Raw genomic sequence first — 15,357 nt, forward strand, 5'->3', positions numbered from 1 at the left:
AAGAAGGGGCAGACGGCAGGCAGCCTCCCTGAGAGGGAAACAGCTGGAATTCGAAGCTGGGGCTGTGGCTCCTGCAGAGCTCTGTGAGTCTTCCCGCTGGGAGCTCCACCTGCCGCGCCCATAACACACTGGCGATACACTGCCTCTCCCCCAAGCTTCTCACACAGCTTGAGATTAGAAACGGCTTCGGATCGGCGCAGCTCCAGCCATTGCTGCCAACTGGGGAATGAACCAGCAGATGGAAGACCTCTCTCTCTCTCTCTCTCTCTCACTGTCGGTAGCTCTACCTCTCAGATAAATAAATCTTAAAAAAAAAAAAAAGAAGAAGAAGAAGAAGAAGAAGAAATGGGAAGGCCTGTGCCTCAGTCAGACTGCCCTATGGTGTGCTGTAGAGAAATGAATGGTATTCACATTCCCTATGCCAAGGATCCGGCTTGAGGACTCAGGCCGGTTGTCGGCAATGAACTTTTACTAAGCACTCATTCTTTAATGAGCAGGTCTACCCTGCCACCCATCCACCCCCTTCTCTGTTTTCTGTTTTTTTATTTGACAGGTAGAGATATGGACAGTGAGAGAGACAGAGAGAAAGGTCTGTTTTCTTTCCTTGTGACTCAAAAAGTCTGTATCAACACTCCCTCCGAACCTGCTCTGCCCAAGGACTGTGCGCCCCACAGCACCCTTTCAAACCTTTGTCTCACCTGAGTGCTCGGCCTCACCCCACACAGAGCGTGCCACTGTTTCCCTTCCGAGAGTCCATCTGCCCCTCTCCTCCTGCTCCCAGACTGCCCCAAGGGAGCCTCCTCCTTTTTTTTTTTTTTTTTTTTTAAACTTACTTGAAAGTCAGAGTTATAGAGAGATCTTCCATCTGCTGGTTCACTCCCCAGATGGCTCTAATGACCAGGGCTGGGCCAGGCTGAAAGCCAGGAGCCACGAACTCCAATCCATGTCTCCCACATGAGTGACAGGGGCCCAAACACTTGGGCCATCCTCTGCTGCTTTTCCGGAGGCATTAGCAGGGAGCTGGACAGGAAGTGGAGCAGCCAGGACACAAACCCATGCCCATATGGGATTCCAGCACTGTAGACAGCAGCTCTAGTCTCCTGTGTTTCTGTTCAGCCCTGCCAGAGGTTGGCATCAATTTCTTACTTACTCTCTTACAGAGTAAACATTTTAGGCTCTGAGGGTCATGTAGGCCCCTCTGTAGCATATTCTTCATTTAAAATTTTTCTTAACTTACTTTCATTTTATTTGAAATGGAGAGAGAGAGACAGATAGGGAGAGATCTTCCATCTCCTGGTTCACTCCCCAAATGCCCACAACAACCAGCACTGGGCCAGGCCTGCTCCGGGAGCCAGGAGCTCCTTCCAGGTCTCCCACATGGGTGGCAGGAACCCCAGGACTGGAGCCAACCCCTTTTGCCTCCCAAGGTGGGAGCTGGAATCAGGGGCAGAGCTGGAACTTCAACCTCAGCTATCTGACATGGGATGCGGGCCTCTCAAGAGGTGTCTTAACCAGTGCCCTGACACCCATGCCTCGCCTTTGCTTTTGTGTGTCTGTTGTTGCTTTAAGCCCTTTGGAGTGTGAAAGCCGTTCTTGACTGAGTGGGATGCGGGCTCCTGTCCTGTCACAGCCCACTAGTCCCCCTCTGCATGCTTCTCCCGGCCCGTGTGCCGCCACTGCCATCCCTCCCACATCGCCATCACCCAGTGCAGTGATGCCCTTTGGGTGCCATCTTCCCTGACAGCGGTGTCAAGGAATCCCCGTTTTCCCCATGCCAAGAAAAATCTCAGTTTTATAAAAGAAAAGGGATAAAGTACACATAACAGAAGAATGATACTTATATCAGTGGCTTTTAAGCCTATGAAAGGATTTCCAACCTCATATATGAGAAAAGCAAAGCAAAGTAAAACCACAATGAGATATGACTTCTTCATCCTTGCAGAATAACAGAAACAAAGGAGTCTGCTAACATAAGGTATTGATGAGGCACTGCAGTAATGACCATGGGCTCTCTGGTGGATGATTTAGCCATGTCTGTTTAGTGGGTAAGATGAGTGTTATCTTCCCACCCAGCAGCTGTGCCTCCACATAGCTACTCCCCCCAAAAAAAGGCAGGGGAAGAATGAATGCTGTCTTGGTCTATGTCGTGCTGATAACAATAAAAATGCCCAGGAAGAGGTCATTGGTGAGAAGAGGCATGTCTGGAGGCTGAAAGTCCAAGATCAGGCAGGTGCACCTGCTCAGCTGTTTGTGGGAGCCCCGTGCTGCTCCAGGCACAGTGGAAAAGCCGAGGGGCAAGGGGAGCCAGCTAAGAGATAAAACGCAAGGGCTGGCCATGCTCAACGACAGCCCAGCCCCGAAGTAGCTAACCCAACCCTTGGGGGAAGGCTGCTCACTGCCACAGACCACCTTGATGTATTCCTGAGGGTTCTGGCCCTGTGACCCAATACTTCTCACCAAGGTTCTGCCTCCCTACGCTGCCACGTGGGAGAATTAAGCCTGAGCATGCATGTTAGTGGGAGCAAGTCCATTCAAACCACAGCAATGCAAAGGAAACAGGGCAGAGAGTGGCGGAGAGTAGCAGGAACTGGTGTGCTGCTGTCATGGGTGGGGTGGCAAGTTACATGTTCATGGCAGATCCTCTTGTATTGTTAGAATATTTTTATGCAGATGATATTGTTAACATAAATGAATAGATAGATAGAATTGACAGTCTTTGTTGAAGATTTATTTATTGGGGCCAGCATTGTGGCTTAAGCAGGTAAAGCTGCTGCCTGCAGTGCCGGTATCCCATATGGGTGCCAGTTCTAGTCCCGGCTGTCCACTTCTGATCTGGCTCTCTGCTATGACCTGGGAAAGCAGTAGAAGATGATCCAAGTCCTTTGGCCCCTGCACCCATAGAGGAATACCTAGAGGAAGACCTAAAGGAAGCTCCTGGCTCTTGGCTTCAAATTAGCATAGCTGTGGCCATTGCAGCCATTTGGGAAGTCAACCAACATCTGGGAGATCTCTCTCTCTCTCTCTCTCTCTCTCTCTCTGTCTACAATTCTGCCTCTCAAATAAATAAATAAATCTCTTTTAAAACAGATTTTTTTTTGACAGGCAGAGTTAGACAGTGAGAGAGAAAGGTCTTCCTTTTTCCGTTGGTTCATCCCCCAAGTGGCTGCTACGACTGGCACGCTGCGCCGATCCGAAGCCAGGAGCCAGGTGCTTCCTCCTGGTCTCCCATGCGGGTGCAGGGCCCAAGGACCTGGGCCATCCTCCACTGCACTCCTGGGCCACAGCAGAGAGCTGCACTGGAAGAGGAGCAACCAGGACAGAATCTGGCACCCCATCCAGGACTAGAACCTGGGGTGTCGGCGCTACAGGCGGAGGATTAGCCTAGAGAGCCGCAGCGCCGGCCAACAGACTTATTTGAAAGGCAGAGTTACAGAGGCAGAAGCAGAGATGCGTATTTGCATTAGTCTGAGCTGGGTTTTCTGTTATTTACTAGGTGAAGAAACCCAACTGGTAGATAAACAAAAAGTGAAAGTCTTCCTTTAGCACCCATGGAGTAACCATGGTAAGCAGTTTGGTGTGTGCCCTTTTTCATAATGCACACACTTGTAGTTGTGGTTTTTTTTTTAAAGATCTATTTGAAAGACAGTTACAGAGAGAGGTAGAGACAAAAAGAGAGGTCTTCCATCTGCTGGTTCACTCCCCAGATGGTTGCAATAGCCAGAGCTGAGCAGATCTGAAGCCAGGAGCCAGGAGCTTCTTCCAGGTCTCCCACATGAGTGCAGGGGTCCAAGGACTTGGGCCATCTTCCACTGCTTTCTTAGGCCATAGCAGAGAGCTGGATTGGAAAAGGGGCAGCTGGGACTAGAACCGGTGACCATATGGGATGCCAGTGCTTCAGGCCAGGTGTTAACCTGCTGTGCCACAGCGCTGGTCCCATGTTTTTATTTTTATTTATTTATTTATTTATTTTGACAGGCAGAGTGGACAGTGAGAGAGAGACAGAGAGAAAGGTCTTCCTTTGCCGTTGGTTCACCCTCCAATGGTCGCCGCGGCCAGCGCGCTGCAGCCAGCGCACCGTGCTGATCCAATGGCAGGAGCCAGGAGCCAGGTGCTTTTCCTGGTCTCCCATGGGGTGCAGGGCCCAAGCACCTGGGCCATCCTCCACTGCACTCCCTGGCCACAGCAGAGGGCTGGCCTGGAAGAGGGGCAACCGGGACAGAATGCGGCGCCCCGACCAGGACTAGAACCCGCTGTGCCGGCGCCGCTAGGCGGAGGATTAGCCTAGTGAGCCGCGGCGCCGGCCTGGTCCCATGTTTTTAATCATCAGCTATGCTACTCATGTTTTTCTCCAGCTTGCCTTGTTTTCCGCTCAGCGATATGCATGGCTAGTTTCCCATCAGTAGGAACAAATCTGCCCACTTGCTGCATAGCATCCCTGGTATGGCTGCAACAAATGTATCAAGCTCTCTCTAATTGTAGAACTTTAGATTTAGGCTGTATGTCATGATAATGCTGTGCTATAAACATAGCCTCATGCACGTGTGTTAGACAAATTATAGGGAGTGAGAGAATGTATGGGCTCTGGGACCAGCCTGCCTGGATTTACATTCTGGCTTCGCTAATTACTGGCTGTGAAAACTTGGGCAGGCTGCTTAAACTTCCATATGCTTCAGTTTCTCCTTCCGGAAAACGGAGTTGATTACCCACGGTCTAGACTCGATGGGCCATCTTGTCAAGGGAGCCAGGTGCTCCCTGTGCTGCACCTGGCATGGGATCCAGCTTGTAGTAGGTGCCCAGGTGACTGTTGGGATCATCATCAGAATCAATCCCTGGCACCAACTCCTTTACCTTACAGATGTTGCCAGATGCAGCCGGTTGGCCTCTACAGATAACACAATTTGCCCTCTCCCCCATACTCCTTTGATACCCCAGCTGTTCCCAACCCTGGATCTTTTTATTTTTCCTAAGATTTTTTTAAGGATTTATTTATTTATTTGAAAGGCAGAGTTACAGAGAGGCAGAGAGAGAGAGAGAGAGAGAGAGATATCTTTAATCCACTGATTCACTCCCCAGATGACCACAATGGCCCAAGCTGTGCTGATCTGAAGCCAGGAGCCAGGAGCTTCCTCAGGGTCTCCCACACGGGTTCTGGAGCCCAAGGACTTGGGCCATCTTCTGCTGCTTTCCCAGGCCACAGCAGAGAGCTGGATTGGAAGAGGAGCAGCTAGGACTAGAACTGGCACCCATATGGGATTCCGGTGCTGCGGGCAGAGAGGATTAACCTACTGTGCCACAGTGCTGGCCACAGTTAATATTTATTCTTTAGGAGTGGGGCACACTGGGTTAAGCTGCCACTTGGGACACACACATCCCATTTCAGAGTAGCTCGGCTGGAATCTTGCCTCTGCTTCTGATCCAGCTCCCTGATAATGTGCCTAGGAGGCAGCAGATGATGGCCCAAGTACTTGGGCCCCCTGATACGCATCTGAGAGACCCAGATAAAGTTCCTGGCTCCTGGCTGTTGTGGGCATTTGGGGAGTGAATGAGGGCATGGAAAACATCTGTCTCTCCTCTCTATCACTCTGCCTTTTAAATACGTGTATTTCAAAACAATGTTTATAAAGTATAGGTGCAATGAAGAGCTAAACATAAAACAAACAGAAAGCCCAGATACACTTTTTGTTTTTTTTTACACTTGAGAACATTTCTATTACGGCAATTCTAAGAACAAAACCCTTGTCATTCTGCTACTCCTGAGAGGGGGCGCTAGCTGCTGGTGAGTAGTGTCCCTGGGCTTCCACTGCTCTGGGCCTTTCTCCTAGGCCTTGGTGCAAGGAGGGGAGTCTTGGAGCAAGATAAGGCTTTAGAACACTGACACCATGGTGGAGGGAAGGGGTGCGCAGGTGGGATGTGCAGGTGCCGAGGGAGAAGACAGTTGCCTGTGAGAGGAGGTGATGATGATGCTAGGCCAGCAGCCCGTGGGTGCTGACAGCCTGTGAGTGGTGGGAGCAGTGGCTGTGCCATTGTTATCCTCCATGTTATGCTGGTAGAGCCATTGGCTGGGGCAGAACAGGGAGGGAGCTTACTGCTCTAGTCTAGGGGAGGATGGTTAAAAAAAGTGGAGAGTGCAATTTCAGGAAAGAGGGAGAAAATGGCAGAGAAAACTCCATGCAAATTAAAGGGACACAGTGGACCTACATGGAGGGTGAGGATACGCACAACTCAGCACCCCAGCAGCTGAGAGCCTTACCACCAGCTTTTGAGAGTGAGGTGAGACCAGGCTACAGCAGCCCAAGCCACTGGTGATAAAGCTTCACAAAGAGCCTGGCATGAGTCTGGCTTGGAGCCCTGCAGGGGACAGTGTACCTGCCAACCTAGAGGGAAGAAGGGAGGTGGCGGTACATTTCTCTCTCTCCAACCACCTGGCACCAGCATCCTGTAACTGGCCAAGAGAGGACAGGCCCCATTTTGGACACATGCAACCCCTGCACCAGCTCGTGCCTGCATGCCCAGAAACCAGCTGGGAGGAGACGCCTGAGTCTGGCCGGGAGAATTGGCAGGGGCCTGGGTACCTGTGACTGTGGGAGCCTTGTGTGCTGGGACTGTGAAAACAGTGTGGTTGCAGGTGAGGGCTCAGGGTGTGGCTGGGACTTTGGGCACTCAGTGTGGGCAGCCCCCTGATTCCCTGGTGAGGGTCATTGCTGCAGAATCCATGCTCAGACCTTGGCCTGCACAGATCCTTTGTGTGGTTCTTATGACAATGCAGATGAATATTGTACCCACTGGGGCTAACGCCGAGGCACTGGTCTCCTTTGAGGAGACCCCAAATAACTAAAGCAATCTTTTTTTTTTTTTTTTGACAGGCAGAGTGGACAGTGAGAGAGAGAGACAGAGAGAAAGGTCTTCCTTTTGCCGTTGGTTCACCCTCCAATGGCCGCCGCGGCCGGTGTACCGCGCTGATCCGATGGCAGGAGTCAGGTACTTCTCCTGGTCTCCCATGGGGTGCAGGGCCAAAGCACTTGGGCCATCCTCCACTGCATTCCCTGGCCACAGCAGAGAGCTGGCCTGGAAGAGGGGCAACCGGGACAGAATCCGGTGCCCTGACTGGGACTAGAACCTGGTGTGCCGGCGCTGCTAGGCGGAGGATTAGCCTATTGAGCTGCGGCACCAGGAAAGCAATCTTATACAACAAAACAAAGCTGGAGGCATCACAATACCAGATTTCAAGACATTCTACAGGGTAGTTATAATTAAAACAGCCCAGTATTGGCATGGAAACAGATAGATAGACCAATAGAACAGAACAGAAACTCCAGAAATCAATCCATGCATCTACAACACACTTCTCTTTGACAAAGGAGCTAAAATCCATGCCTGGAGCCAGGACAATCTCTTCAACAAATGGTGCTGGGAAAACTGAATTTCCACATGCAGAAACATGAAGCAAGACCCCTACCTACACCTTACACAAAAATCCACTCAAAATATATTAAAGACCTAATAACATTAAATTATTAGAGAACAATGGGGAATCCCTGAATGACATCGGCACAGGCAAAGAGTTCTTGGAAAAGACCCCAGAGACACAGGCAATCAAAGCCAAAATTGACAAGTGGGATTACATCAAATTGAGAAGCTTTTGCACTGTAAAAGAATCACAAAGCAAAGTGAAGAGGCAACTGACAGAATGGGAGAAATTATTTGCAAACTATGCAACTGATAAAGGATTAAAAATCAGAATACATGAAGAAGTCAAGAAACTCAACAACAAAACAACCCAGTTAAGAAATGGGCAAAGGACTTAAACAGGCATTTTTCAAAAGAGGAAATCCAAATGGCCGACAGACACATGAAAAAATGTTCAGGATCACTAACCATCAGGGAAATGCAAATCAAAAACACAATGAGGTTTCACCTCACTCCCTTTGAATGTCTTTCATACAGAAATCAACAAACAACAAATGCTGGTGAGGATAGGGGGGAAAAGGTACCCTAATCCACTGTTGGTGGGGATGTAAACTGGTACATTCACTGTGGAAGACAGTATGGAGATAACTCAAAAATCTGAATATATATATATATAGAGAGAGAGAGAGAGAGACCCCATATGACCCAGCCATCCCACTCTTGGGAATTTACCCAAGGGAAATGAAATCAGCATTTGAAAGAGTTATCTGTACCCCCATGTTTATTTCAGCTCAATTCATAATAGCTCATATATGAAATCAATCCAAATGCCCATAACTGAAGACCGGATTAAGAAATTATGATATATGTACACCATGGAATACTACACAGTGGTAAAAAAATGAGATCCTGTCATTTGCAACAAAATGGATGAAACTGGAAAACATCATACTTAATGAAATAAGCCATTCCCAAAAGGGCCAAATACCATATGTTCTCCTGACCTGTGATAACTAGTGGAACACCTAAAAGATAATCTCTAGAAGTGAAATTGATACTTCAAGAGGCAATGACTTTGAACAGCCCTTGTCTCAACTGTTGAGGAACAGTTTTTTTTAATACAATTTATTGAACTCTTTACTTTAATTGTAGAGTTAATCATATGTGTATAAGGTTAATTGAAAATAGATCTTGGTAAAAAAAAATAAGAATGGGAATAGGAGAGGGATGAAGAGAGGTGGGAGTGTGGGTGGGAGAGTAGGTGTGGTGGTAAGAATCACTGTATTCCTATTGTATTTATGAAATGAAAAAAAGAATAAAAATAAATTAAAAAAAAAAAAGAGTTGAAGCTGGCTCTTAAAACCAGGGAAGACGGAGCTGGGCACCTGAGCTTGTGTGGCCTGGGCGTTAGCACTGGATGCTGGGCCCCTGGAAGGCAGAAATGTGCCTGTGTTTGTACTGCAGATTGCTGCTGGGGGTTGATGGCTGGAGGTTGGGTTTGTGTGCTGGAGGCTGGGCCTCAGTGTGGACGTGTTGAGGAGGCGGAGCCTTAAAGGGGCGGGGCCTGGTAGAGGGTAAGGGGGACACTACCAGGGACATGGCCTCGGAAGGCATTGCTGGTCTTTTTTTTTTTTTTTAAAGATTTACTTATTTAGTTGAAAGGCAGAGGCAGAGAGAGAGAGAGAGCATGCAAGAGAGAAAGTCTATGTACTGATTCATTTCCCAATTGGCCCAATGGGCCATGGCTGTGCTGATCCAAAGCCAGGAGCCAGGAGCTTCCTCCAGGTCTTCCACGTGGGTGCAGGGGCCCAAGGACTTGGGCCATTTTCTACTACTTCAGAAGTGGAGCAGCCAGGACTAGAACTGGCGCCCATATGGGATGCCGGCGTTGCAGGCTGGGGCTTTAACCCACTGCGCCACAGCACCAGCCCTGAGGATTGGGCTGTTTCAAGGCAGAGCCATCCCGAGTGCCCGGCCGCTCTGCACAAGGCCAGCTCTCGACTGTTACTCTGCCACGTTGCGACACGGCCACGGGGCCCTTCAGCAGAAGCCACACAGATGGGACCACCAGATCTCCCAAACTGTGAGCCACGTAACCCTTTTCTCTGGAAAGCACGCAGGCTCAGCTATTTCGGTAAAGCAGATGCACGCAGTTGCTTTTCTGACTGTTTTTAGGTGGCGGAATGTGAACACACAAATTGCCATGTGGAGCCGGTTGGTGGTAATTGAGGAAAGTGCGTCATGCTGTCCGATGCGCTTCCTCTCTCTTGCCGTGCACTGCGACGGGAATGGAGACTGCTCTGTGAATGTCACTGAACTTCAACAGTGCTGAGTCTGTGCCTGGCACAGCCGTACTTTAGCCGTGTGCATCGCTCCACGTTGTCCTCCCGGGAGACCTCTGGGCAACCAACAGCCTGGCAGGTGGTGCATGGTGCCCCCCACAGTTATGCAGTCCCCAACCTGAGCAACCAATGTGGTGGGCACCCTGCCTCGACTCCTTAAAACACTCACTGTACAGGTGGAGAAACTGAAGCATTACAGGGTTACCTGAACCTTTCTTGGATCAGTTTTATCAATGTCATGGTAACTATGTAATATTATTTACAACTTGGTAAAATCAAACTTAATTCATTACAGCTGCAGAGGTAGACGTGGCTGAGTACTGGAATTCACAGAGTTTGAAATATGTATGAATCACAAAACTATTTCTAAGGAAATTCATCCCATATATTAAACATGACCACTTAAGTACTTCCAGCCTGTGTGTGGAGAGACTGTCAATGTTGCTTTAATAAATGTTGACATCTCACTATCAGGAACAATTAACATACTAAAGTCCTTACAATAAAAAAAGAGCTGGCCTTACAAGGGTGGCCATTTATTTAATAAACAATAACTTCTTTTTCAAAAAAGGTTTATTTATCTGAAGAGCAGAGTTAAAGAAAGAGAGAGAGAGAGAGAGAGACAGAGAGAGAGAGATCTTCCATCTGCTGGTTCACTCCCCAGATGGCCACAACAGCCAGGGCTGAGCCACACAGAAGCCAGAAGCCAAGAGCCAGGAGCTTCTTCTAGCTCTCCCACGTGGGTGGCAGGGGCCCAAGGACCTGGCCATTCTTCCACTGCTTTCCTAGGTTCATTAGCAGGGAGCTGAATCAGAAGTGGAGCAGCCAGGACTCCAACTAGCACTCATATGGGAATGCTAGCGTCACAGACAGTGGCTTAACCATCTGCTAACACTGGCCCCAGATCTGTGTGCATATTAGTATTTCCTATAGCACTGGTGGTGTCTGCACAGTGGTTTAGGTTTCAGTCTTCTCCCTCAGTGGGTAAGATGTACACAAATCCCCCGGGAATCTTGTTGTGCTGTAGGTTCTCAGAGAGGTGGAATTGCTGAACCAGCTCCAGGGACGCCCACGCCAGCGTTTGCATGTCTGCTGCCCAGCGCAGGTCACTGGAGCTGGATAGAAATTCTGGCTCTATCACTTGTTGGATCTGTGTCCTGGGGGCGAGGGACTTACAGCCTCTGCGTGCTAGTTTCCTCATCTGCGAAACGAAGTGAAGCGTAGTACATGCAAGGAGACTGCAGAGAGTTCATGGAAAACTGAAATGAAAAGATAAGCGTTGTGGCGCAGCCGGTTAAGCTGCAGCCTGCGACTCCGGCAACCCCATGTAAGTGAGGGTTCAAGAACCGGCTGCTTCACTTCCGATCCAGCTCTATACTAATGCACCCGGGACATCTGCGGAAGATGGCTCAAGTGCTTGGGTCCCTGCTATCCATGTGAGAGACCCAGATGGAGTTCCTGGCTCCTGGCTTCTGCCTGGCCCAGCCTCAGCCGTTGTGGCCATTTGAAGAGCGAACGAACCAATGGAAGATCGATCGACCAATCGATCGATCTATCTATCTATGTATAACTCTGCCTTTCAAATAAATAAAATCGGGGGTGGGGGGAGGATTAGTTTATTTTGGTGCCAAAAATAGCTTAAATCTGTGCATTTGAGGTCTTCAAAAAGTTCATGGAAATATGCATGGATTTCAAAATGTTTTACACCAAGAGAAACCTGTCTTTGCATTTCATTTTTTTCCATGAACTTTGTGAAACACCCTCGGACGTCAAAGCAGTGTTGTGAGGATTGGATCAGTTCATGTAAAGCAAACAGGGAACAGTCCCTAGCATGATGCTGCACGGAGTTCATGGAAAGCAAACGGGGACAGTCCCTAGCATGACGCTGCACAGACGGTTGCCTCTTGCTTTTTCACCCAGCGGTGTGTTCTGGGCGCCTTTCCACGTCAGCAGAGTAAGACCCACCCTCTCCCTCTACCAGCTCCACACATCCCACAGTTGCATATAGCTTGCTTTACTTCATTCCAACGGACTTTTTCTCTTCGTTAATGGCTCTAAAATACGCGTTAACCTGTTACCATTTTGAAGTGTAGAGCTCAGAGCCATCTGTACTGTTAGGCAGCCATCACCACCACCCATCTCCGGAATTTTCTCAATATCCCAGGCAGAAATGCTGGACCCTAGAAGCAAAGACTCCCCATGGGCTCCCACCCCTGATGGCTTCATTACAAGTCAAGATGACCACTCTGGGCCCCTCATATAGCTGGAATCTTGCAATATGTGCCAATATGTGTCTCCAGTGGATTTTGAAGGCCCTGTTTTTGGTTTTTAAGATTTATTTCTCTGAAAAGCAGAGTTGAGAGAGAGAGAGAGAGTCTTCTATCTGCTGGTTCACTCCCCAAATGGCCACAACAGCCAGAGTTGGGACAGGCTGAAGTTAGGAGCCAGGAGCTTCTTCCAGGTCTCCCACACGGATTCAGAGGCCCAGGTACTTGGACCATCTTCTGCTGCTTTCCCAGGTGCATTAGCAGGGAGCTGGCTCAGAAGTGGAGCAGCCGGGAGTTGAACTGGTGCCCATATGGGACACGGCGGTTTGACCCGCCGCACCACAGTGCCGGCCCCGCGGTGTGTTTTCTTAAGCAGCCCTTCCTGCCGACTCTGTTCTCTAAATCCTGAAATCCCTGAGCACAGTTGTCCCTGTCCGTGGCCTAGACAAGGGTTATGTCTGAGCTGTTGGCCTTCCCTGCAGGCTTCCGACTCCATAATTGACAAGAGTGAGTCTCACTGCCCTTCCCCGAGTACCTCCTGCAGGCCAGCCCTGCAGTAGAGCCTGCGAGGCGCTCTGTGAGGATGGATCCCCGAGGCAAGATGACGTGTCTGAGTTCGGAGAGAGGCAGGTTATGGTTAGGCCTGGCTCCAAGGCCCGTGCTCTTTCCATCACCTAGTAGCCTGGCCAAGGGAAAAGCCGTCATTTCTAGTATTTTTCAACAACATTCTAATTAGTACAGGTGGAACGGAAATTAAGCCAATGGGATAACTGAAGATTCAGATATACACCTGTAGCCAAAATAAGTAGGGTATTTCCCACACAAAAGAATTCATCACAGAACCTCTCTTGGAACAAAAACACCTGGTTGTGTGTGTGTGTGTGTGTTTTTTTTTTTAAAGATTTATTTATTTAGTTGGAAAATTAGAGTTGCACACAGAGAGGGAAAGACAGAGAGAGAAATACCTTCCATCCACCAGTTTACTCCCCAGATGGCTGCAACAGCCAGCATTGGGCCAGGCTGAAGCCAGAAGCCAGGAGCCCTATCCATGCCTCCCATGTGGGTAGCAGGGGCCCAAACACCTGGGCCATCCTCCACTGCTCTTCCCAGGCCACTAGCGGGTAGCTGGGTTGGAAGTACAGTGGCCAGGATAAGAAACAAAGCCCACACGGGATGCCAGCAACAAAGACGCCGGCCCCATCCAACTTATTTTTAATCAATTTCTCAGATAGGGAATCTTTTCAACTGCCTGCGTGTCTGCGAGTAGATGTACACAGCCATCTATCATCCAGACTCCCTTATCTTTTTTTTTTTTTTTAAGATTTATTTACTGGGGCTGGCACTGTGGCTCACTTGGTTAATCCTCCACCTGCAGTGCTGGCATCCCGTATGGGCACCTGTTCTAGTCCTGGCTGCTCCTCTTCCGATCCAACTCTTTGCTGTGGCCTGGGAAAGCAGTAGAAGATGGCCCAAGCGTTTGAGCCCCTACACCCTCCTGGGAGACCCGGAAGAAGCTCCTGACTCCTGGCTTCAGATTGGCACAGCTCTGGCTGTTGTGGCTATTTGAGGAGTGAACCAGTGAATGGAAGATCTTTCTCTCTGTCTCTCCCTCTCACTGTCTGTAACTCTACCTCTCAAATAAATAAATAAATAACCTTAAAAAAGATTTGTTTATTTGAAAGGCAGAGCAACATAGAGGGAGAGAGATCTTCCATCTACTAGGTCACTCTACAGCAGCCAGGTTGGAGCTAGGAGCCAGGAACTCCATCCTGGTCTCCCATGGGGGTGGCAGGAACCCAAGTACTTGGACCATTTCCCACTGCCAACTCAGGTCCATGAGCAGAAAACTAGACCACAAGCAGAGCAGAGGCCAGCACTATGGTATAGTGGGTTAAACTGCCGCCTGCAGTGCCAACATCCCATACAGGCGCTGGTCCAAGTCCCAGCAGCTCCACTTCCAATCCAGCTCCCTGCTAATGCACCTGGGAAAGCAGCAGAAGATGACCCAAGTGTTTGGGCCCCTGCCACCTACATGGGAGAACCTGGATGAAGCTCGTGGCTCCTGGCTCCTGGCTTTGGCCTGGCCGAGCCCTGGTTGATGTAGCCATCTGGGGAGCAAACCAGTGGGTGGAAGATCTCTCTCTCTCTCTCTCTCTCTCTCTCTCTCTCTCTCTCTGTCTCTGTCTCCATCTCTCTTAGTAACTCTGTCTTTCAAATAAATCAATAAATCTTAAAAAAAAAAAAAAAAAAAAGGGCAGAGCAGCCTGGACTCCAAATGGCACTCCAATGTGGGTTGCGGGTGTCACAAATGGGATTTCACCGGCTGTGCCACAACACTGCCTGCTCCCTGTCCCCCCCCCCCCCATTTCTAAAGATCTCATCCTCATCATGAGACCAGGTTGATTAGAATCAGTAGTTAGCAGACACCTGCGTGGGAGGACCTCCGCATTTCTTTACAGAGGCAGCGCCATCCTTAAACCCCGCAGCCATGCCTTCAAGTCCTCAATCAGGGACAAGAACAAGCAGAGGCAACCCCTGAGAGATCCCCGATATGCAGGACAAAAGTCAAAATGCCGGCTTGATTTCTTAAGATACTCCCTGGCAATGAAGCAGACCAGTGTGTGTACATGCGTATCCAATTACTTACCCAGCCAGACTCAAACGTTCTGCTTGAAAAAAAAAAAAGAAAAGAAAACCTGCAGAGTTGATGGGGGAAAGCCTCTAAAAATGGCTCTAACCGTCGTATCTAAAAATTCCCCTTCCCTCTCCTACGAGGTGTCTTTTGTCTCTTGTTTTTGCCAGAAAGCAAGCGCGCCGTGTAGGTTTTGCATCACCCTCCTCACGTGCTCAAGTTCAGGGTCATCTTCACCAGCTCACATGTTGTTTTGGCAGCCCACATGCATTCTTTCCAGCTTCCACCCCTTAAAGGAGCCATGTTCAGCCGAGTGGAACGGCGGCCGTCATCCTGGCAGCAGGGTGGATGGTCTGTGATGTTTTGCTTCGGTCTGCTTTGAGATGTTAGCTCGGGGCAGTTAGGGAAGCGTGATAACATTACTCCAATGCAATGTGCGTCCCAAAGCCCCTCTCTTATTACCGGGAACACCGACAAGAAAGCAAAACGAAACACAGCCCAGTAATATCCACAGGGGCTCCAGGCAGACATACTGGCCGGAAAGTCAAGATTTTCCAGATCTGTTGCATTTTCATGACTTGGGTCAAACCAGTTGACATCTCTGTCACAATGATTAATGAACAGCCAACCCCTATATGTTTACTAGAGGTTGTATAATTAGGCAAACTTTTGATTTGTTATTATAAATGCATCTGAAATGCAAACCAGG

At 49.2% G+C, this 15,357-nt stretch overlaps 1 long non-coding RNA gene across 1 annotated transcript; it reads right to left on the reverse strand.

Moving 5' to 3' along the window:
- Positions 1 to 10,307: 10,307 nt before the first annotated feature.
- LOC138849710 (uncharacterized) lies at positions 10,308 to 14,865 on the reverse strand. Its single transcript, XR_011388792.1, has 2 exons — positions 14,664 to 14,865; positions 10,308 to 11,008 (listed from the first exon to the last, which is right to left on the reverse strand). It is a non-coding gene; the product is annotated as an uncharacterized lncRNA (long non-coding RNA).
- Between the last annotated feature and the right edge of the window lie 492 nt (positions 14,866 to 15,357).

This window comes from Oryctolagus cuniculus, chromosome 5 (assembly GCF_964237555.1).
Source record: "Oryctolagus cuniculus chromosome 5, mOryCun1.1, whole genome shotgun sequence".
Taxonomy (NCBI): domain Eukaryota; kingdom Metazoa; phylum Chordata; class Mammalia; order Lagomorpha; family Leporidae; genus Oryctolagus; species Oryctolagus cuniculus.